This window comes from Sorex fumeus, unplaced genomic scaffold, assembly GCF_029834395.1.
Source record: "Sorex fumeus unplaced genomic scaffold, SorFum_2.1 ptg000131l, whole genome shotgun sequence".
Taxonomy (NCBI): domain Eukaryota; kingdom Metazoa; phylum Chordata; class Mammalia; order Eulipotyphla; family Soricidae; genus Sorex; species Sorex fumeus.
The window spans coordinates 12,608,636-12,633,655 of NW_026606188.1; the positions used below are offsets into that span (position 1 = coordinate 12,608,636).

The following is a 25,020-nucleotide window of genomic DNA, read 5'->3' on the forward strand; positions in this document are numbered from 1 at the left end:
AATTTAGCTTGGAGCCCCAAAAGTAAAATATAGAGGAAGAGTCACTTGATTAATGGTAGATAATCAAGTAAAGTCAAGAACTGGAAAATTAGGCAGTAAACCCACCAGCTGAGACCTGCTAATGTCACAAGCTGCAAGTTAAGGCTAGACTTCTCAAAGAGAAGTATGATAGAAAAGATAATGTTTATGCTGTTTTCTTGATTGACAAGGAATAAATGGTTCTATGCCATTCAGATCACATTTGGATGACATTTTTATATTATGACCATTTTTGTGGGTGTGTCCTGAAGCTTAATATATTAAAAGAACGGATAACATTTCAAAGATATGTTGAAGATAGAAGTAGTAGAAAAAAATTACTTTTTATTAAAATTTATGTGAAAAGTTTGATGCATTAGGGAGACAATCAAATTATCTCTTTAAGCAGTGCCCGTTATGTTTGTGCACTGATTCAGGGGAGAAGAGAGGAGAAGGAGAACAAGGAGGAAAGACAAGTTGGAAGAAAGAGCCATTGTGGGCTGGAGTATAGTGGGGAGAGTACTTGCCTCACACGCGTCTGACTTATGTTTGATGCCCAGCATCTGATAGCCTAGAGACAGTTGTAAGATCTGAGCCCTGCAGCCCCCAAAAGAAAAAGAGAGAAAAAGACTAACCACTGCTTCTTCCCTTGGTGCATTTTGCTTTCCTGTACTGATTGTATATTGTTAATAATAAACAAATGAGTCCTAATTTACAGCAACTAGTCTTTTAAGAAGTTAATAAGGTTCCCGGTATGTGGCAGAGGTAGAGTTAAACTAATACATTTTGTAACTTTTGTGCCATTAATTCCTGGAAAAGATTATCTTCTGAAAATTTGAACATTATAGGTCACTGGTTTAGTGAAAGGAGAGAGTAGGATTTTAGATTAAAGTGCATTTGTTTTTAAGATACTCTCAGATTATCGGTGTGATTTATATTCAGTATTTTCAAGACTGATATATATATATATATATATATATATATATATGTAAAGGTAAAGGTAAAGGCCCTCCCGTTGATCGTCGATTTGCTCGAGTGGGTCCAGTAACATCTCCATTGGAGACTTTGTTGTTACTGTGTCTGGCATATCGAATACTCTCGGTAGCTTGCTGGGCTCTCTGAGAGGGGCGGAGGAATCGAACTCGTTTCGGCCATGTTGGCCGCTTGTAAGGCGAACGCCCTACCGCTGTGCTATTGCTCCAGCCATATATATATATATATATATATATATATATATATATATATATTAGACAAATCAAATACTTATTTGAAATATCTAGATGTTTAAAACTGCCTGGCATATGCAAAATGTAGAAGTACTTGGTACAAAAAAGATTACTTTGTAAATACCTGTTTGTTATTTAGGAAAACTATTTTAGAAATGGAATTGCTGAATTACCGACGTGAACAAAATATTTTCTGTACTTAACAGACTTTGGAGGATATTGGAGGAAAATAATTATAAAAAGTAATATTGTGATGTGTCCATATTTAACCCTTTTTCTGATAAAATTATGTCTATAAGATGTATATTTTAACTTTTTGAGTATGTAGTTTATATTGTGTACAAATGAGTTTTAATCTTGCAGTGTAATGTCTTGATGTGAAACAGTTGCCAGTATATATAAAAATAATAAAATTAGTACACTGTGTACCCTCCATATACTTTTCCTGCCAGATTTAAACAAACTTTGACCTGAAATTATTGGTAATCTGCATTTTGCCTCTACTCAAAAACTAGAAATAAAGGAACAGGTAAAAAGAAAAAATTAGAGTCCCAGATAGCTTCAGAGGCGCGAGTTCTGACGGCATTGTTTATCTATCTATACAGGAGGCAAGACTCAGCATCCTAGCATGAGGGAAGCAGAGAGGGTCAGACTGGCAACCTCCCCTTAGCTAGCTCTGATTCCGTCTCATAACGGGCCTTTCACTAAGAGATGAAGGAATACATCCCTTTGCTTGCTTAAGTTGTTTTTGGTTGATTTGATGGAGAGATTTATGAATGATCAAGTAAACAGCAAGATCTGTTAAAAAATAAAAGGCCAAATCCTGAAAAAATTAACAGCACATTTTTGAAAAGTCAATACACAACTCATAAGGGAAGCTAATTGTTTCCAGCTTCAGACTCACTGAAGAGGCTTGCCATAAAATAACAGCAATCATCTGCTATCCTTCTGAGGACTATGTCTCTCAACAACATTGTTCAGAGTTTCTGAAACAAGATTTGAAATCTGCGGCAAAAGAATGATCTAAATGTTTATTTATTCATATGTCTGATGATTGATGCTGGTGATTGGCTAAGGACCTAGCAGAAGTTATAAATTGAAACACCCACACAGGCCTGTTTATATGGTTAGAGCTTCCATGATATGGTGGCTGTGTGCCAATGTTACGCTTTAAACTGAGAGACCAGGCAGAAGTCACAAAGCTTGTCTGACACATTTTATCAGACACATCGTGGCAAAGGGCACTAAATTTAGTCTTTGAAAAAGGAAGTATTAAAGAATTCACACCCACATGAAGGGCTATTATCCAAAGGACAAGGATGTGGATAAAAAGGAACATTTATACATTGTTAAACTGTTGGTAAATTGATATTGTCCACGACAGAAATCAGTATAGAGATTTCTCAAAAAAAAAAAAAGAATAAAAATTCCACATGATCAAACTATCTCACTTCTTGGTACTTGACAAAAAATACAAAAACAGTAATTTAATGGATATATCCACCTTTTTTTTACAGAATTATTGACAATAACCAAGAGTGGTAGACAACCAAAGAGCCAATGAACAGTTGGTGGGATTAAGAATATGTGATAAAAATACTCAATTGCAGCTATTTAAAAAAAATCCTGACAATTTCAAATAACATAGACGAACTTAGAGATTACCATGAATAGTCAAATAAATGAGAGAGAATGTCAAAATATCTACAATTTTACTCACATGTGGCATAGAGAAAAGGGAAACAGATGAACTAAATTAAAAAAAATTAGATTATAGAACAACTTCGAGGTTTCCAGAAGAGAAGGCAGGAAGGGAAAGAAAACATAACAATAAAGTCTACTATATGGTAAAGGTAAAGAATAAGACTTGAACTTTCAACATAATGTAATAAATATTGATTTCTAATAATGCACACCTGAAACTTGTTTGATGTCATAACATCATCTTATTTCAACTAAACCAATTCATTGACTTTTAAAAAGAATCAGCAGATATTTAAAACTGCACAGATGAGAAGAGAGGGAGTTTTTTGAAAGTTCAGCAGAAATAGAAACTAACATATTCTTTTATAGCAAAGTCATCAGAATGCAAAAGAAAGGAACAAAGCTTATGCGCTGCCATTATTCTCTGGTGTCCTTGAACACTCTGGCCTCCCTGGCTTGGGAAAGCTTTTCTCCTCTAGGGCATAATACTTAAAAATAAAGAGTTGTCTAATCTATTTGATTTCCCTTCCAAACTAAGAATCCTAAAGCCCAATAAGCCATTGCCTAGTTTATCATGCTAAATTAGACAGGGTTTCACTCCCTTACACAGACCGTTTCATGCCTTCACCGGCAGGAAACAGCTATAGAAGACAGAGCTTCACCTATGTGGACCTTGAAGATTTTCAGGAGGACAAAATCTTTAGGGAGAATGATTCAGACAAATAGGGTCCCTGATAATGAGTTTTTTGGGAAATAATAAAACTAAGAAGATTTTAGGAAATGGAGAAACTGAGGCAGCACCCCAATGCATTAAAAAGAGGCACCACAAAGAGTGGACCCTCTTAGGAAAGGAGAAGCTATAAAAGAATCTAAAGGTTGTAATAAAAATAGAAAGGTCAACAAAAGTTCAAGGTTTTTTTTTTCTTTTTGACAACAACCAGGTAAACTTACATCTGCAAAGAAATCCAGGCCAAGACGAATCACAAATCACGACCATCCTGTTATTCCTCGATTACCTCGAGCAGGCCCCAGTAACGTCTCCTTCATCCTAGCCCTGAGATTAGTGCTATATTCAAGGCTCTTTAGGAGAATGAGACCCATCATTGTTACTGGTATTTGGCATATTGGGTACACCACGGGGAGTCTGCCAGACTCTGCCTTGTGGGCAGGTTACATTCGGTAACCTGCCAGTTTGTCTAAAGTAGGAATGAGATAATAAGATGTCATAATAAGATTCTGGGAGCTGGTTTTTATAGTCTCTGAGTCTTAGCTACTGATGGAATTACATGGCGCCAGGGGGCCAGTTGGTGGGTGTGACCCCCGCCTACTGGCATTCGGAGGATCTGGGTGGAGGATGCTCAGCCCCAATCCGAGTAGGCTTGGAGATCTCAGCCCCCCCCCCCCCCCAGGGCCCGCTTGCCTTGGTTCCTCTGCTGGTACCTTCAGGTGTGCAGAGAGTGGTCTCAGCATGGTGGTGGCTGGTCCTGGAGGTCTTCGGCTGCCGGAGCCCTGGTTGGGGCGGGGCAGGAGACTGCACTGTTCTCTTGCGGGAGCTGGTTTTTATAGTCTCTGAGTCTTGGCCGCTGATGGGAATACACGGCGCCAGGGGGCCAGTTGGTGGGTGTGACCCCCGCCTAATGGCATTCGGAGGATCTGGGTGGAGGATGCTCAGCCCCAATCCGAGTAGGCTTGGAGGCCTAGACAATCTGGAAAATTGTATATAACTTCTCCCAAAAGCCATTCTTTGTTTTTCCCCTCTCTGAAGTAGCCCTTATTCTCTCTTGAATGCATTTATTTCTCCCTGTCACATTTCTCTAAGAAAATGTCTTTAACCATTTTACTTCACTAGAAAAGTTTATAAAAGAATTTCCCATCATCCAGGAAGATAAACAGTGGACTGGTAGGGAGCTTTCCTAAGGCCAACAAGGATTTGATCCTCGGCACTACATATGGTCCCACAAGCCCAACAGGCATGTTCCCTTGGTGAAGAGCTAGGAGTAACCCTGAGCACAGCCAGGTGTGGCCCACAAACAAATGAACAAACATTTTTCCAAAGCTGAGGATTGCATGCACCCAGTTTCAAGAAGCCCGAATAGTTCCAGTAAAAATAGACCCATTTTGTAAAGTCCAAAATACATTGTAATCAGAATGAAAATAACCAAAGACAGTGACAGAATATAGAAATCAGCAAGATCACAAAAAGGAACTTGCATACAAAGGTTCATAAGATTCACAGCAGACCTATCAAATGAGACTCTAAGATTTAGAAAAGAATAGTGGAAAGAGAAGAAGGAATAAAAATTCAATGAAATGAAAAACTAATAAGGAATACTTTATCCAGAACTGAAACCCCCAAATAAATAATAAAATATTTTTCTTTAGTTACAAAATGTTTTTTCTCCTTAAATCAGAACATCCCTCCCAAGATCCTGACAAACAATCTTGCCCACAGCATATGTTAGTCCTGTGCCACATGCATGCTCTGGACTTCATTTGACCCTGTGCTCCCCATACAATGTGGACAGTCCACAGAAGGACCCTAGAAATAAAGGACCATTCTCAGGTTTCCTAGAAGCACACAGTTGCACTAGCAACCACATGATACTTCCCTCCTTCATATCCCAAGGAGAACACACGTGGACTCTTGGACTGAGAGTTTGCTCTCAAACAAATCAAGCAGCACAGCTTACAACAAAAGAAACCCAAAGCAAACAAACGGAAGGAAATAATAAAACTTCAATAGGTTTTAATAAAATAGACCCCCTACCCCCAAAATCTCTTCAAAATTTAAAAGATTAATGAAACCAAAAGTTGGTTCTCTGGAAAAATAAACAGGATCAACAAACCATTAAAAAGTTTCAAAAACAAACAAAGAGAACCCTACTAAGCTGAATTAGAAACAAAAAGGGAAATGCCACAGAAATTCAAAGGATTATCAAAGCCCAGATCCATATGGTTTGCTAGTGAGCTCTTATAAACCTTTATTAAAAGAAAATTTTTTAAAATATGAGTACTGTTATTTATTCAGTCACTGATTAAGCTGATTGAAGCAGGCATGAACTTTGCATTACTTTCTTTTCAATAAATTTTTAAAAATTTTTCATAAGTTATTTACAATAATTGTTTACATTTAATATTTCAACACCAATCCCACCACAATTGCAACTTCCCACCACCATTACTTTGAATCTTCCCACCACCATACCAGCCTGCCCCTTAGACAGTTGCTAAATAATTTATTTTGTACAGCTTCCCATGATTAGCATGAAGTGTCACGTGGCTTTGAAAGTGACTGAAGTGGACATGCACTCCTGGAATTCTAAAATTTTTAAATATTTGGGGTACAGAGGTATCTCTGCGGCATGATGTTCTCTTTTGAGATTCATTTGTGAGTCTCTGGATCATGGCCATTAATGCGCTTAAATGGCACGCAGGGGCAGTTCTTGCGCATTACTGCCAGGAACTCGGAAGGGGGAGGGATGGGGGGGAAGGTTGCCCACCCGCACTCCAAGAGACCTGGAGTTTTCAGTCACTGGTCCCACATACCTGGGTTTTTCAGCGGATTCATTCTCATGCATGGAGGCTCAAGCCTGTGAATTTCAACCATAAGCTTGCCAGTGATTGGATTCTGGAGTTTTGCTGCTGCTGGGATACATTCGGGGCAGGCGGAGGGACACGCCTGCTTTCCTCCAGGGTGCAAGGTGGCCCGCTGAAATTAGCCTGGTATGGTGTGGGGAGACATCTCTGGGCATGCTGCTCTCCTCCGAGATTCATTTGTGAGGCTCTGAATCATGGCCATTAATGCACTTAAATGGGTGGCTTTTGATCTCTTTTGAGGTTTATTTTTGAGGTGATTTGTGGGTATGGCTCCCACATACCTAACTTTTAGTCATTTAATTTCTTGGTAAATGTGATCTCGAGTTATTTGGGTCCAGCCAGAGGCACAATGGCAATTTTGGGGTATTAGGAAGCCTGAAGGCACCATCAAGCTGCTGATGCACTCACACTGTAGGTACCTGCTGGGCAGCACCATACCCTTTCTTATAAACCTCTAAAGAAGACCTACTCCAATCCTTCACAGGCTTTTCAGGAAACTGAAGAAAAAGGAATACTCCAAAATAGTTTCTGTGAGTTAAACATTATCCTGATACCGAAAACAGACAAAAACATCACCAAAAAAGCAAACTATAGACCTCTATGACTGATGAGCATAAATGTGAAGATCCACAAAAAAATGTTAGCAAACTGAATCCAGCAATACCAGAGAGAACATATACCACAACCAAGTAGGATTCATCCTGGGATGCAAGGATGGTTTAATATACTTGTCAACCAATGTAATTCACCAAGGAAAAACAAAATAATGTACCAAGAAAAATAATAAAATCCACATCAATATATGAAAAGAAAGCATTTGCAAGATTCAGCACATATTCGTGATAAAAATACTAAGTAAATCAGAATTGAGAGAACTTTCCTCAATGCAGGCATTTAAAGCCTGTTACCATGCAAACATTGCACTCAATTGTGGAAAATGAAAAGCCAACCCTCCAATACCAAGTCAAAGTTGTTTACTCTCACACTCTCACCACTACTAAGGTAAAAGGTAAAGGCCCTCCCGTTGATCGTCGATTTGCTCGAGCGGGCCCAGTAACGTCTCCATTGGAGACTTTGTTGTTACTGTGTCTGGCATATCAAATACTCTCGGTAGCTTGCCAGGCTCTCCGAGAGGGGCGGAGGAATCGAACTCGGGTCGGCCATGTTGGCCGCTTGTAAGGCGAACGCCCTACCCGCTGTGCTATCGCTCCAGCCCTGTTCACTACAATATTGGAATCCCTTGCCATAGTAATAAAGCAAGAAAGATATATTAGGTCCATCACAAAAGAAGTCAAATTCTCACTATTTATAGATGACATTTATTGTACTTAGAAAAACATAAAGACTCTACAAAACAAATTGCATCCTAGGAACAATAGACTTGTAGAGCCAAGTGACAGTCTATAAAATCAAGGAACGTGGTTTTTCTATATTCAAATAACGAATATAGAAACAAAAGAGAGAGAAATATGAAAAATACCACTCACAACTGTGACTGAGAAATTTAAGTACCCGGGAATCAGCTGCATAAAAGAGGTAAAAGAGTTAAGCAAAGAAAACTAGACACTGGAAGCTTGAGAGGGAGGAGGAAGCCTGGGGATCCTGGTGGTGGGACTGATACCGAAATAATAGTAGCCTAAAACTCATCTAGGAATAATGTAAATCATAGCAACTTGAAAATGAAAAGTAAAAATTTTTAAAAAATGAGGATTGAAGATGCCATATGATCCAGAAATTCTATGCCTAGGCATCTACTGAGTAATACAAAACACAAATTTTGTGTTCATCGCAACTCTTTTTGTAGTACCCAGAATTAGAAATAATACAAGCGCCCAATGAATGGGTAAAGATATATCATATACACATGATGAATACAACTCAGCTATTAAAAATAAAATCTTGTCATATTGACAACACAATGGGAACTGGAGGAGATGATAGTAAGATGGGAGACAGACAGATACTGGATGTGGCACCCAGTATAGCATACAAAAAAAGAAACAAGAAACCGACAAAGCCAAATAAAAACAAATCCCTGGATTCTGATAAGAACTGATTTTATGAAAGGGGAAGGAGAGAAGGGATGAGGAGGTAGAGAGGGTCCAATGGACTACAATGAAAGAACATTGGTGTTCTGATAATGGGCACATAAGATGAATATTTGATGAGGTGTGAGCCTATATCCCTAAAACATATACTGTCTTGAAACTCCACATTAATCCATAAACAAATAAAAATAAAATTTTGTCTGAGAAAGTTAGAAGACGTTTGATACAAACAAATTGTGTGCTTTTATATAACAAACACTTAAACATTAAAGTGGTATTGAAAAAAATCACGAAAATTAAATCAAGTTACTTCAAATGGAGAATGAGCACATGTGCTAAAATCAAAGTCGGGAGCATGATAGGACGAAAGGTAGGAAAAGGAATAAAACTATGTGCAACCAATTTAAAAAATGATTGTAATTTGGATCAACATCACCGGTTTTTCATATGTCAGCAAAATAAAATGGCGCAGTCATCCAATGAGAAACACGAGAAATGTGAGTATAGAGGTCTAACACAGAGCTTTGTAATACAAACGGGACACACCCTCCATAGAAAAACTCCTAAGAAAGAGGGTAGAATGTTGCAGAACCAATGGATAGAGGTGCCAGTTGAATATGAGTTGAGAATGAGTCCTCTATTTGAAAAATTAATTTATAGCAGACTGAATTCAAATCAAATTATATTAGACATTTGGGTAATTATAAACAATGGACAAGTGATTAATGACAGCATAATTAATTCTAGGACTATGTGTACTAGTGTGTTGCAAGGGTCTATATTGGGTCTGGTCCAGACCCAGTAATGCCTTTAATGATCTGGAAAAGGGAATGAATAGAATTTATAAGTCTTACTAATTTTTCACTTTAAACTCTCTCCCTTTACATAGGATAACCTTTGTCATGTATTATCTGATAGGACATCTGCACTTTGATTTTTCCTTTCATATTATTAATTCCTAAGACAGGTTACTAATTTGATTCCATTTCTTTTAACTTTTGATTGCATATTGAAGAATCTATTTCATCAAAATGCCCAGAAATTTTAAGATAAAAGGGAAAAATCTTTGCTATTCACATATTGGTAACTCAAAACCACAGGAAATCATGAATAATATAAGTACTTCATTTCAGTCAGAAATTTTAACAAAATCTGTTTAAAATAATTTTTTATATTTGATGACCATAGAAGTAAGAGGATATTTAATTTTCATATTTTCATTATTTATGTCCTCTTTAGGAAACAAAGAAGAGATAGTTAAAGATTAGGTAAGTAGAGGGGTGGTAACTAACTTCACAGCTGATCAAATTTTCTATTAATAGAGCATTAAACCCAAATGTAAGAAAAATTTATATTATAAAGTTAAAATAAGCAAAATTAGAAATTTGAGCAAAATGATGAATATAAACAATTACCTCCATACCTACTTCAAAACCTTTAAGAAATTGAAATCAAGGTATTGAACAGATAGTGTTGGGGAAAAGGATTATGCTTTACATGTAGCTTACTCTGGCTTGATCCGTGGCAGCACGTGGCCTCTGAGCCCTGCTGGGAGTGACCCTTGAGGCCCCCAAGCATCTCTGTGATGTCCTGAGTAATCCCGGGTGCTTAAGGACGTGAGCATCGGTGCATCTTCAGTTTTTCAGATTGAACTACCAGCCCAGCTGATCAAGAATTATGAGGAATGGCCAGTTTAGGAGATCTTTCACAATGGAAAAGACATTTTACACTGAAGAAACCTATAGTAGAACAAGGAAAAATAATTTCATGTGCTAACAAGTGATACAAAATTGTGAGAAATTCTTGCAATAGACAAAGCAGATGAGAACAAAATGAAGAACTAGTCTTAAATATCCTTCCACACAGCAGCAGCATCACCGGAACCTCCTCAGCACAATAGGAACTTCAGAGGCAATGATAGACCTGACATCACAGGTTGAAAATATGGTGAATATGGAGGGAGTTTGGGGACAACTGTTAGGAAATTGTTTTAAATACAGACACTAAAAGCAAGTCAGTGAGACTCTAGGTAGATACCCTACCCAACACAAACTATCAGCAGCAGGTCTCAGGACTCTTGATCATAGGTTAAACCCAAAATATGCACAATAAAACCCAAAGTGAATTTTCTACCTAAAACAGTCCTGGTCAAGGACTGTGGAGATAGCTCAAGTGATAGAGACAAGCACATTGTAAGGCCCTGAGTTCAATCCTTGGTACTGGCAATATGGACCTGATAACCTTCAAGAATTCAATTTGAACCTAGAAAGAAAGAAGGAAAGAAAGAAAGAAAGAAAGAAAGAAAGAAAGAAAGAAAGAAAGAAAGAAAGAAAGGTAGGTCTTGGTTGAATGCAGTAAATTTAGAGGCACAGAATAGACTCCATGAATCTTGGAATTGAATAGAAAAATCCCCTGAATAATGGAATAAAATGTTTTAAGGAGAGTTTTCCCGTATACCAAATGACTGAACCAATCAATGTGGATCCTTTGTATTTTGCCCAAGATTTTTGTTCACTCTCCTAATCAGCTGGTGAAAATTATTCTTGATTCACAGAAACTTTTGTCACTCAGGGTAAGTAGAATTCTGTGTCAGTAACCTAGACTCACTCCCTAGTGTATACATCCTGAATCAGCTCCTTCCCTTGGGCAGAACCTATGTATATTATTCCATTCCTGTGATTAGGTCACTAATAATCTGATTTTATGCTTTTGCCTAACTTTCCAGAATGACAGTTAAAAAAACACTCCCACCAAATAAAACCCAACTCTTTTATGTCAATAATCTCACTCAATGTCAGTGGCCCAAATGCGCCAACTAAGACACAGAGAGTAGATCAGAAAACTGAGCAAAACTTTATACCCTATACATGAGACACATTTGAACAGCTGGAGCACAGGCTCATATTTCAAATTGGAAAGCAATATTCGAAACAGACAGTTCCCTTAAAATAGCTCTGGTGAATGTACTTATATCAGACAACACAGACTTAAAGTTTTAAATAGTTATAAGGGACAGGTTGGTCATTTATTAATGATACAATAATGTATTTACCATGAAGAAATCATACTCAAATAATTATGCAACTATGGAGGAATCATCAAAATTCTTATAACAATCACTAGTTTGCCTGAAGGAAAACATAGACACAATGGTGTTAGAAACCCGAACAGACTCCAGAAACCAGACGAGACTCCACTGTGAGTGACAAAACTTCAATAGAAAAGGCTGTTGGGCAGCCCCCTGGAGTAGGATGCCTTGTTGGAAAGGACAGGGAACTTTCTTTGTATAGTCATGTGCTCTGTGTATAGGTCACTGGGGGAAGGGGTCTTCTTGTGTAATCAGACCAACAACCAGATATCTAAGTTCAATGAGGGTAACATTTCTAGGAACTCTGGGCTCTTTGTTCTCAAGAAACATGCTTTTCTGAGCTTGCTACTTCTGGCTATATGTCCAAGTCACTTTATATCTCATCCACCAGATGTCTAAGTGGTGGCTTTTCAGTTCTGCCTTATAAATAGTAGTTGTAGACTTAAACACTGGCTTATAGCCTCTGAATATGTCAAGTAGATTTCAACAAGAAGCATTGGCTTTCAAGGAAGCCCATGGGCTTAGCAGACATATATTTAGCACTACACATGCAAAAAGTTGAATACACATTCTTCCCCAGGGGAACATTGGGACATTTATCTAACTAGATCACAAACATACATAAAATCAAGGTGATAGAAATTATATCAACAATACTTTCAGACCATGATGCATAGAAAATAGAAGGTCAGCACATAGAGAAAGGAGAGAAACATTAAACAAACAGTTCAGTACTGAACAAACAGTAAGAGAGGAAATTTAAAGCTTCCTGGAAACAAATGAGAACAAACATACAACCTGAATATGTGGGACACAGCAATCATGGTGTTAAGAGGAAAGTTTACAGCAATGCAAGGTAAGAAGCCAGAAAAAATGCCATAAATGACCTAACAGTACAGCTCATGCACAGTTAAAATCAAAATTAATGAAATAAACCAAAGTAATCAGAAGGAAGTAAATAATAAAATTAAAAGCACAAATTAATTAAAAGAAACTAGAAAAATAATCCAATAAAGAGCTGGTTCTTTGAAAGAATAAACAAGGTTGACAAAGCATTTGCAAGACTAAGGAAGGAAAGAAGGAAGAAAACCCTAGTAAACTGAATCAGAAGTGAAAAGGGAGATGCCACAACAAATACCACAGAAATTTCAAAGGATCATCAGGCATCTTAGAAAATCTTTATGCCAAAAAATGGAAAATCCAGAAGAAATCAATAAATTTTCTATTCCTATAACTTTCTAAGGATGAAACGAGGAACTTCATCCTTGGAAGTATCTGAACAGGACATTTACTACCAAGGAAAACAAAAAGATAATAAAAAAAATCTCCTCCAAAACAAAAGTTCAGTCCAGATGGAGTTACTACTGAGTTTTTCCAAATCTTTAAAGACCTACTCCCAATACTTATCTTTTTTTTTCAGAGTTCAAGTTTTTTTTTATTTTATTTTTAATTAAATCTGGAAATAACAAAAGTGCCCTAGAACAGATGATGGATAAAGAAACTATTATACATCTGCACAATATAATACTATGCAGTCACCACAAAAAATGAAGTCATGAAAATCATTTATAAATGGATGGATGTGGAGAGTATCATGCTGAGTAAAATGAGTCAGAGAGAAAGGGACAGACAGAAAATGATTGCACTCTTTTTGCAGGGCATTTAAAAAAACATAGTATGAGACAATACCCAAGGACAGTAGAAACAAGGGCTAGGAGGACTGGTCAACAATTGGATACTTGACACAAGTGCTAATGGGGAAGGGCAGTTAGGATAGAGAAGGAACCACAATGCCAATCCTTTTGATGCTCATTCAGAAAGCTGAAGAAACAGAATTCTTCCTGAACAGTTTCTGTGAGGCATGTATGACCCTGAAACATTACTGAAGCAGAGACATCACAAAAAAGGAAAACAGTATACCCATATATCTGATGACCATAGATGCAAATATACTCACCAAAATACTAATGAACCAATGATACAATTCAACGATACATCAAAAAGATCATATATCTTGACCTAATAAAATTTGTCCTGGGAATGTAATAATGGTTTAATATAATTAAATTAATCAATGTATTATATAATATGAATCCAAAGAAAAGTAAAAATCATGTGATCATACCAATAAATGCACAGAAAACATTTGACTAGATTAAATACCCATTCGTGGTCAAAGCTCTCAGTAAAATGGTTGACGAAACTTTCCTCAACGCATTTAAAGCTATTTGCCAGAAACCAACAGCAAACATCATGCTCAGTGGTGAAAAACTGAAAGCCTTCCCTCTAAGACCAGGCACAAAACTAAGTTTCCCACTGCTACTGCTAAGTATGGTACTGGAATTGACTATGGTCATGGTAAAGTACTTGCTATAGCAATTAACGAGAAAGAGATATTGGAGCATCCAGATACGAAAATATGTAAAACTCCCACCATATGTAGATGACATGATACTATATTTAGAAAATCTGAAAGGTTGATCATTGTATGACTAAAACTCAAACATGAAAGATTTGTAACTGTATCTTACAGTGATTCAATTAAAATAAATAAAATTTTAAAACTACATCAAAATTAAAATAAAAAAAAGAAAATCTGAAAGGCTCCAAATTGACTGACCCAGCAACACATCTTCTGATGCAGGTAGACACATATGCAGCTGTACAAAAGCTCTATTCATTAATTTTTACAGTGCTCACAGTCATACCTCCTGTCATTGGGTGAACGCTGACAGGGAAGGCAATGTGTATTCCCCAAAATATTCCTAAGTGTCCCAGCATGACTAACTACAAAGCAAAGCAGATACTCTACAAAACCAATGGAAGACTTGTGCATTAAAATAAAATCATTTTTAAAATATAATGAAACAATAACACAAACTTAAGTGAATGAAAACTGTAACAGAAAAATTCAACCCAAAAAGGCTCTGTACAAACACAGACTCAAAGTTAAAGGATGAAAAACAGTCCTGCAAGCAAACAGCTCCCTCAAAAAAGCTGGGGTGGCCATACTAGTATCCGACAACATTAATTTCAGGCTGAAAAATATTAGAAGGGACTGTGAAGGCCATTTTCTCTTCATCAAGGGATACGTACGACAGGAAGAAATCACACTCTTAAATGTATACGCACCTAATCAAGGAACAGCTAGATACTTAAAACAACTGCTAACAGATTTTAAGGAGGACATTGCTAGCAACACGATAGTAGTTGGAGACTTCAACATCACCTTATCACCTCTGGATATATCAACAAGAACAAAACTCAACAAGGAAACATTGGCTTTGAATGAAGAAATAGAATAAAAAGGGCTTATAGACCTATACAAGGCTTTACACCCCAAAAAGAAAGAGTACACATTCTTCTCCAGTGCGCACGGAACATTTTCCAAAATAGACCAGGAAGATAGAAATAGTATCAACAATCTTTTCAGACCACGATGCACTGTGGATAGAAGTGAATCACACACAGACACTGAGAAACAAATCAAACATCTGGAAAGTAAACAACTCACTGATGAACAATGAGTGGGTCAGGAAGGAAGTCAAGGACGAAATCAAAAGTTACCTGGAAACAAATGAGAATGAAGACACGAGCTACCAGAATTTATGGGATGCAGCTAAAGCTGTATTAAGGGGAAAATTTATAGCTCTGCAAGCATATCTCAGGACAGAAGAAAGGATGCACATAAGCAACTTGACTTCACAGCTAAAGATCTTAGAAAAGGATCAACAGAAGGAGCCCAAATCAGGCAGAAGGAAAGAGATCATAAAACTTAGAGCAGAAATCAACGATATCAAAACCACAGAAACAATCTGAAAGATCAATGAAACCAAGAGCTGGTTCTTCAAGAAAATAAACAAGATAGACAAACCATTAGCAACACTCACAAAGAAACAGAGAGAGAAAACCCTAATAAACCGAATCAGAAATAAGAATGGGGATATCACAACAGAAACCAAAGAAATTCAAACTATCATCAGATACTACTTTGAAAGTCTGTATGCCACAAAACAAGAGAACCAAGAAGAAATGGATAAATTCCTGGATTCCTATAATCTCCCAAAGCTGAGTCAAGAAGATATGGAATACCTGAATAAGCCTATTGCTATCAAGGAAATTGAAACAGTAATCAAAAGTCTTCCCAAAATCAAAAGCCCAGGTCCAGATGGATTCACTAGCAAAATTCTTCCAAACATTTAAAGAGGACCTACTGCCACTCCTTCTCAAGCTTTTCCAGGAAATTGAAAAAAACAGAAACTCTCCCACAGTTTCTATGAAGCCTATATCTCTCTAATACCAAAAGGAAACAAAGACACCACAAAAAAAAAGAAAGAAAACTACAGGCCAATATCCCTGATGAACACGGATGTGAAGATTCTCAACAAAATACTAGCAAATAGAATTCAACAACTCATCAAAAAGATCATACACCATGACCAAGTGGGATTCATCCCAGGGATGCAAGTATGGTTTAACATTCAGAAATCAATCAACATAATCCATCATATCAACAAAAGAAAAGATAAAAATCATATGATCATATCAATAGACACAGAGAACGCATTTGACAAGATCCAGCACCCGTTTATGATGAAAACCCTCGCCAAAATGGGGATAGAGGGGACTTTCCTCAACATAGTTAAAGCCATCTACCACAAACCTACAGCAAACATCATCCTCAATGGGGAAAAACTGAGAGCCTTCCCCCTAAGGTCAGGGACAAGACAAGGATGCCCACTCTCTCCACTGCTGTTCAATATAGTACTGGAAGTACTTGCAATAGCGATTAGGCAAGAAAAAGATATTAAGGGCATCCAGGTAGGAAAGGAAGAAATCAAGCTCTCACTATTCGCAGATGATATGATACTATACTTAGAGAACCCTAAAACCTCTGCCGAGAAACTCCAAGAAACAATAGACTTGTATAGTAAAGTTGCAGGCTATAAAATCAATACCCAAAAGTCCATGACTTTCCTATACACAAATAGTGAGAGAGAGGAAAATGACATGAAGAAAACAATCCCATTCACAATTGTACACCAGAAAATCAACTACCTAGGAATTAGTTTAACTAAGGAAGTAAAGGATTTGTACAAAGAAAACTACAAAACGCTCCTTCTTGAAATAAAAGAGGACACCAGGAAATGGAAAAATATCCCCTGCTCATGGATCGTGAGAATTAATATTGTCAAAATGGCAATACTTCCCAAATCACTGTACAAATTCAATGCGATCCCTATTAGGATACCCATGACATTCTTCAAAGAAATGGAGCAAACACTCCTGAAATTTATATGGAACAATAAGCCCCCTTGAATAGCTAAAGCAGTTCTTGGAAAAAGAAAATGGCAGGAATTAACCTCCCGAACCTCAAACTATCTTAAACTAAGAAGCTCCTGCACCTCAAAAGAAACAGTGACCAAAATACAAAGACAGTCTACAGAATGGGAAAGGATATTCTCCAAATACACATCTGACAAGGGGTTGATATCAAGGATATACAAAGTACTGGTTGAGCTCCACAAGAAGAAAACATCCAACCCCATCAAAAGTGGGGCAACGAAATGAACAGAGACTTTTTCAAAGAAGAAATCCGAATGGCTATTAGGCACATGATAAAATACTCTATCTCATTAATCATCAGGGAGATGCAGATCAAAACAACAATGAGTTATCATTTCACACCACAACAACTGACCCACATTCAAAAGAAAAAAGCAACTTGTGTTGGCGCAGATGTGTCGAGAAAGGGACCCCTATTTACTGCTTATGGGAATGCCGACTGGTTCAACCCTTTTGGAAAACAGTATGGACGATTCTCAAAAAATTAGAAATTGAGCTCCCATTTGACCCAGCAATACCACTCCTGGGAATATACCCCGCAGAGGCCAAAAAGTATAGTCGAAGTGACATCTGCACTTGTTTGTTCATTGCAGCACTGTTTACAATAGCTAGAATATGGAAAAAACCTGAGTGCCCGAGAACAGATGACTGGTTAAAGAAACTTTGGTACATCTACACAATGGAGTACTATGTAGCAGTTAGAAAAAATAAGGCCCTCCCGTTGATCGTCGATTTGCTCGAGCGGGCCCAGTAACGTCTCCATTGGAGACTTTGTTGTTACTGTGTCTGGCATATCGAATACTCTCGGTAGCTTGCCGGGCTCTCCGAGAGGGGCGGAGGAATCGAACTCGGGTCGGCCATGTTGGTCGCTTGTAAGGCGAACGCCCTTTACTTTACACAACGGAGTACTATGTAGCAGTTAGAAAAAATGAAGTCATGAAATTTACATACAAGTGGTACTACATGGAAAATATTATGCTAAGCGAAATGAGTCAGAAAGAGAGGTACAGACATAGAAAGATTGCATTCATCTGGGTAACATAAAGTAACAAGATAAGAGACTGACACCCAAGAACAGCTGTGATAAATACCAGGTTGATCACTCCATGGCTTAGAGGCCAGCCGCACACTCTAGGGGTAAAGGTAGCTCAGATAGAAAAGGGAGCACCAAATAAAGGGTGCTGGGAAGATCTGTCCAGGATGGGAGATGCCTGCTGAAAGTAGTCTATGGGCTGAACATGATTGCCACCCAATTCTCTTCTGCAGACCACAGCACCCAAAAGGAGAGATAGAACAAAAGGGAGTGCCCTGACACAGAGGCATGATAGGATGGGGAGTGGGGGGGAGGGATAATGGGATTGGTGGGGGTGGAGAATGAGCACTGGTGGTGGGATGGGTCTCGATCATTGTATAACTGAAACCCAAGCACAACAACTTGTAAGTCTACAACTGTACCTCATGGTGTTTCACTAATAAAAAAAAAAGAGAGAGAGGACCACTTCTCTAAACCAAACACTCAAAATAAAGGCTCTGTAAATACTCAGAGAGTGAGTTCAGTGACATCATGCTGAAGACGAGCTCACAGAAACAGTGGCACAGATAGTAGACAAAACACAAGAAAGTATAAAGCAGGTAGTGACCTTGTTCTCCACCTTTCTCTCCCCTGTGCTGATGCAACCTGGCTCTCACCAATCTCCAGTCCACCATCTCCAAGCAAACATCATCACTTGTATCACTTGTCATCGAGTTGATCTTTGATTTGTTGGACTGTGTGCCAGTAACATCTCCATTTGTCCATGTCGTGTGCTAGTGTATCCCAGTGGCATCTGCTCACTCCAGGAATACGAAAAGCCTCAAACCATTTGTTCAGGGTTTTGATGAAGAAGCCTGACCACCTCTTAGGTGAGTGGCCACGTGTTCTTTTGATGTCCCGTGGAATCCAGTTGGTAATAGTTCTAGTCTAGCGGTCATCTCTAAATTGCATTATGTGTCCAGCCCATCTGATTTTCAGCGTCTTGACAAACGAGACAGTGTCCCTGATTCTTGATCGTCGACAGAGGTCAGAGTTCCAGATTCCTTCTCTCACTTGAGTGAAATGTGATATTTCAAGCATAGTTCTTTCTATTCCTTTTTGGGATACCTGAATAGCTTTCTCGTCCTATTTTCATAGAGCCCAGGTCTCTGAGGCATATGTTAGTGCAAGAAGATTGGTGGAGTCGAAAAGATGTACCCGGAGCTGGAGGTTCTTCATCCTCTTAACAACTTCTTCAATGCTCTTGAAGGTGTTCCACACCACTCTCTTCCTCCTGTGCAGTTCTGGTGCCAAGTCGTTCCTCATGTTGAGTTCTCAACCCAGGTACACATAACTGCCGCATTTGAATATGTTTGTTCCGTTGAGAGCAAAAGGAATGTCAGGAACTAGTTTGTTTTTCATGAACATTTCTTGGTGAGATTCAGTTGCAGTCCAACCTTTCCACACTCATGGTCTAAGTCAGCCAGCATTTGTGCTGCTTGGCTAATATTTGGTGTTATTAGAACAATGTTATCAGTGAAGCAGAGATGACGTAGTTGCCGACCTTCTATTTCACTCCCATTTTTTATCATTCCAGTCATTGCAGAACGTTCTGGAGGGTGGCACTGTAGAGTTTTGGTGAAATGACATCACCATGCCGAACCCCTCTCTTGACCTGTATGATCACTTCCTTGTACAATGGTGAGATCCTGATGGTGAATCCATAATAAAGCTCGTGGAGGATCCTGATGTATTGAGTTTGAACGCCCTGTTTGGTTAGGGCTTCAATGACCACTTCCATCTCAACAGAATCAAAGGCCTTCTTTAAATCCATGAAATTAGACAGAGTGGCTTCTTGAACTCTTGCAAAACCTCAATGAGCTTGGTCACCATGTGGATATGGTCGATCGTGCTGAATCCTTTTCAGAACCTGGTTTGCTCTCGTGGTTGCCCTTCATCTAGTGTTCTGCCTATACTATTCAGGATGACTCGAGTGAACAGCTTGTAGACGAGAGACAATAGGAAGATTGGGTGATAGTGACTCATGTTGTGGATTTCTCCCTTCTTGTACAACAGAACAGTCCTGCTGGTTTTCCATTGGGATGGAACCTTGCATTCAGATAGGTAGTGTGCGAAGAGCCAAGCCAGTGTATTGAAGAGTACTGGTGGCAGATTCTTTAGGTGTTCCGGTCTGACCTTGTCTGGACTGAGTGCTGTATTCTTCTTTACCAACAAAATGGCATGTAGGATTTTGGAAGGGAGAATGTTGGGAATGATATATCCATCCTGTGGAATTTGGTATGTGGGCATGTGGACCTGGCTGTCAAAGAGATCTGAGTAGAAATCATAGATAACCTTCTCCATTGCCCTTCTGGAAGATGTGATAGATCCATCAGGATGTCTGAGGGCAGTCATCTTGGTCTTGTAGTTGGCGAAGGACAGCTGAGCAGAGCAAACACTTTTCCCAGCTTCTGCTGCATCAGCCAATCCTGCAGCTCTTCTCTCTTTGAGGTCTTCCTTTATTGCTTCTCTGCACAGCTTTGCAGGCTCAGAAGTTAGCTTGTGATTGCCTGAAGCTTACGTCAAACCATGTTGGTGAAGGAGCTAGAGTTTCTGAAGACGGGCTTCTGTTTGTGGCTTTCCCACTCTTGGCATTCCTCATGCAGTCATGGAGGTGCTAAACCAGTCATTCGCATTCTTTGTCGATGTCAATGATGGCCTCTTCCCACATTGCTGCAATAGTGCCAAAGAGCTCCCAGTTGGTGGTCATTCTTGAAATTCTCTTCTTAAACTTTGCAGCCCTCTCTCCTTGCTCCATGAAGTAGAATTTTGCACAAAAGAGATGGTGGTCCGATCCCGTTTGGAATTTGGGGACAACAGTGATATTTGTCAGGCAAAACCGATGATTGAATATCACATGTGGTCAATTTCATTGTGGAACTGTCCACGGGAGACTCCCATGTCCAATGTTTAGATTCAGCCTTCTGAAACTGTGAGTTACCATGGATGGTCTTGGTCAACATGATGAACTAAGACAGTCTCTCATCTTGTTCGTTCCATTCTAGATCATTGGTCCCGATGTGGAGTTCATTGGGTGACCTTCTCAGTCCTATCTGGCATTATAATCACCGACAAGAAGGTGTGGTCTTCTTTATAGAATTTCTCCAGCTCCATGTAGAACTTCTCAATTTCTTCATCATACTTGGATGTTGGTGCGTAGACAACAAAGATAGAAACTGCCGGCAGTGAGCCACATCTATTCAAGCGTAATCATCTGATCGGGTTTTTAGGAGTTTGAATGAATCAATGCTCATGGCCAAGTTCTTGTTGAGAAGGACACCAATACCACTGATGTCTCTACTGTCACATGTTCTGAAGAACAGTTCTTATCCAGTATCAAAAGTGGCGTGGTGTGGTTGATGCCTTCTCATCTCAGTCAGACCAATGATGTCATACTTGATCTTCTGCGATAGCACCATCAGGTTCTCGATGAATGCTTCCCATGCCAGGGTATGTGCATTGAAAGTACAGATAGTCTTTTTAGTCCTTCTTCGTTTTGGCTGCCCAGTTCAGCCCTGAGATTTTTATCAACCTCTCCTTGCTCATCCTTCTTAATGCTGCCATACTGAGGACACTTTCAGGGTCAGGGGAATGAGGCCCATTGTTTTTACTGTTTTTGGCATATCAAATACAACCATGGGTAGCTTGCCAGGCTCTGCCATGCGGGTGGGATATTCTCGGTAGCTTGCCAGGCTCTCCCAGAGAGATGGAGGTTTTTAGAGTGGCCTCTAAGTGTCCTTACAAGTGTTTCCATGGCTCACACCATATTTGAACCCCATCAAATATGGTGTAGTAATTATGGAAATATGTATTAAATGTCTTATGATGTTTGTAGACATGTGGTCAGATAAGTGGCCTGGAGCGTTGTGGCGACTGGGTAGTGGGTAGTAGAGGCTGGTCGATGGGTGTGGTCCCCGGGTCAACGGAGATTGGTGGAAGCAGGTAGAGGATCTCTGTTTCTGGGTCTCGTTGAGCCTGGAGTCTAAGGTCACAAAGCTCTGCTTTACCTGGTTCTGTGAGACTTCATTCTACCAGGTAAAGTGGAGCTTTGTGACCTTGGACTCCAGGCTCAATGGGACATGGAAACAGAGTTCCTCTGCTGGCTTCCACCAATCTCGGGCCACCCAGGGATCACACCCAGCAGACCCACCCTGACGGAGCCAGATAAATACCTCATTGGCCGACCTCCACTACCTCCACTTACCCAGCTGCCGCCCTGCTCCAGACCACTTTCCTGACCGAACATCATGCCTTCTTTTAAGTTGCAGAGTTCCAATGTAGAGATATTTGAAGTTTATGTGGAAATTGCCAAATAGTCTGTAAGTATCAAAACCATATTGAAAAATTTGGGAATGAATGATGGAGATGATGACCAGTTTCTCTCCAAAATGTTAATGCAGCAATATTGAAAAAGGTTCTTGAGTGATGCACCCACCACAAAGATGAGCCCCCTCCTGAGGATGATGACAACAGAGAAAAGCAAACTGATGATATCCCTGTTTGGAACCAAGAATTCCTGAAAGTGGACCAAGCAACACTTTTTGAATTTATCCTGGCTGCAAACTACTTAGACATCAAAGGTTTTCTTGATGTTACAGGCAAGACTGCTATCAATATGATTAAGGGGAAAACACCTGAGGAGATTTGTAAGACCTTCAACATCAAAAATGGCTTTACTGAAGAAGAGGAATCCCAGGTTTTCAAAGAGAACCAGTGATGTGAAGAGAAGTGAAATGTTCTGCCTGACACTGTAACACTGTAAGGATTGCTACAAATACTAGTTGCACTGCTCTGTTAATAATTGTTAATATTAGACAAACTGTAGGTAAATGCAGCAGCAAATCAACTGTATTAGCAGCATAGTGTACTCATTGCATTTGTAGTTTGAATACAGATTCCAGATCTAAAGCCTCAGTTTCTTCTCATGTGATCAAAAGTTTTTTTTTCTTTTTTCTTTTAGCTCAAAATAAAACTGAACTATGGGTTCTCTCTAAAACGTGACACTTTGGGCTTTCCCTCTTTTGTAAAGTGATTTATGCCTAGTTTATTTTCTAGTTGAATTGGAGCGATAGCACAGCGGTAGGGCGTTTGCCTTGCACGCAGCCAACATGGCCGACCCGAGTTCGATTCCTCCACCCCTCTCGGAGAGCCCGGCAAGCTACCAAGAGTATCTCGCCCGCACGGCAGAGCCTGGCAAGCTACCCGTGACATATTCGATATGCCAAACACAGTAACAACAAAGTCTCCAATGGCACTCGAGCAAATCGATGATCAACGGGAGGGCCTTTACTTTACTTTACTTTACTTCAGTTACCTATCAAAAGTTGGCATTGTAAATAAAAACAACTTGCAAAAGGTTTTCTGAAATAGAAAAAAATAAAGTATAAAGCAGAAATAATAATAACAATAATAAATACTACTAAAATCAGAAATGGCAGAATGGTAGGTGATACAAAATAACTCAATAGAAGCTCTGAGCAACAGAATAACAGAAATTGAGGAAAAGATAAAGGAAGTTCAAGATGAGATGAAGGAAATGTCTTCACCTCAAACTGTTTCAAACAAAAGATGGGGGGCAAAGTCTGAAAAGAAATGAAAAACACACCAGAGAACTATGGGGTGAGTTCAAGAGGAACAATATAAGAATTGTTCCAAAAATGTGTGTAGACACTCTCTCACCATTTGTGTTCAGTGATTAGGCTGCTTTACCACCCTGATAGGCCAATGGCATTGGGCAAAAGAAGATGAAAATGGGGGCCAGGCTAGTTGGTGATCAGTTGCTGTTTATTCCAATCCTAGTCTTCCTCTGCCTCCTTCCAGTCTCAATCACTGCCTAAATTCCTCCTCTTCTAGCTCTCTCTCACATCCTAGTTATGGAGAACAATTACCAAGTGTTGGGGATAGCAATTACACATAGGGGAGGTAGCACAATCAACATAAGAAAACCCTTTCTTCCTGGAAAGCTCTTCTAAGACAAAGATCTCATCCAGCTAGGAGATCTGCTCAAGGGAAGAATTTCATCTAAAGGGTGCATTTCTCCTCTTTTTAGTCCATAAACATTAAACAGTCACCTTAAATTGACTTCCTAATAATCTCTCTGGTCAACTTGTATGGACACAGTAAGAGATACATTAAGCTTAAAGGTTGGCTTTCCTGGGGACATCTTCTAAAGATCTCAGACTACAGTTCTCAGGCTAGATAAGTCCTTCCTAACCCTAGCAGGGTCCCTGTCCAGTCACTTCTCTTTGGGTCATGACAGAATTTGTCCACAACAATGCTCTTAGTTTATTATAAATTTTATGGCACTTAGCCTGTGCTGTTTAGATGCCTGGATAGCTCACAGCTTGCCCTGAGTCCATTCAGTTCCTTTATCTGGACCCTGCTTCTAGGGTACTAGAATCTAAAGGCAACTGAGACTTAAGTCAACAGATGCCCAGGAGTAAATATTGTTCAGAGTCAAATAACTCCCAGGTTACAAAAGTATAGCATTAACTGTCTTCCTGTGTCTATACAAAAAGGACATTGCTCTAAAGTAAACAATGCAAAGGACATAAGAGAAAGAGAAAAACAATATCTTACTTACAAACACAAAAGACAGAGTCCTTAGAAAGATCCAACCTCACATGTCACAGGTTCTGATTAGGGGAAATGAGTGATCAATAGATGGGGGAAGCAGAGCACAGATGAGAAGTTAAAGATAAACACAGAGGCATTGAGAGCACTGTGATGGGTGTAACCCAATAAACCTAAGCTCCCTGCACCAAGGGAAAAAGGATAAACCAATGTTATCCTGCAAAGAATCATCATCAAAATTCCTGAGTAACAAAAAAAATTTTTTTGATGAAGAACAAATAGTTAAAAATATCATAGATAATAATTTCCTGAAGTTGAGGAAGACAAGCATCTAAATACAAGAGAAAA

General features: G+C 39.1%; 1 pseudogene; it reads left to right on the top strand.

Moving 5' to 3' along the window:
• The first annotated feature begins 22,346 nt into the window (after positions 1–22,346).
• LOC130015783 (S-phase kinase-associated protein 1-like) lies at positions 22,347–22,831 on the top strand (annotated as a pseudogene).
• The last annotated feature ends 2,189 nt before the right edge of the window (positions 22,832–25,020 follow it).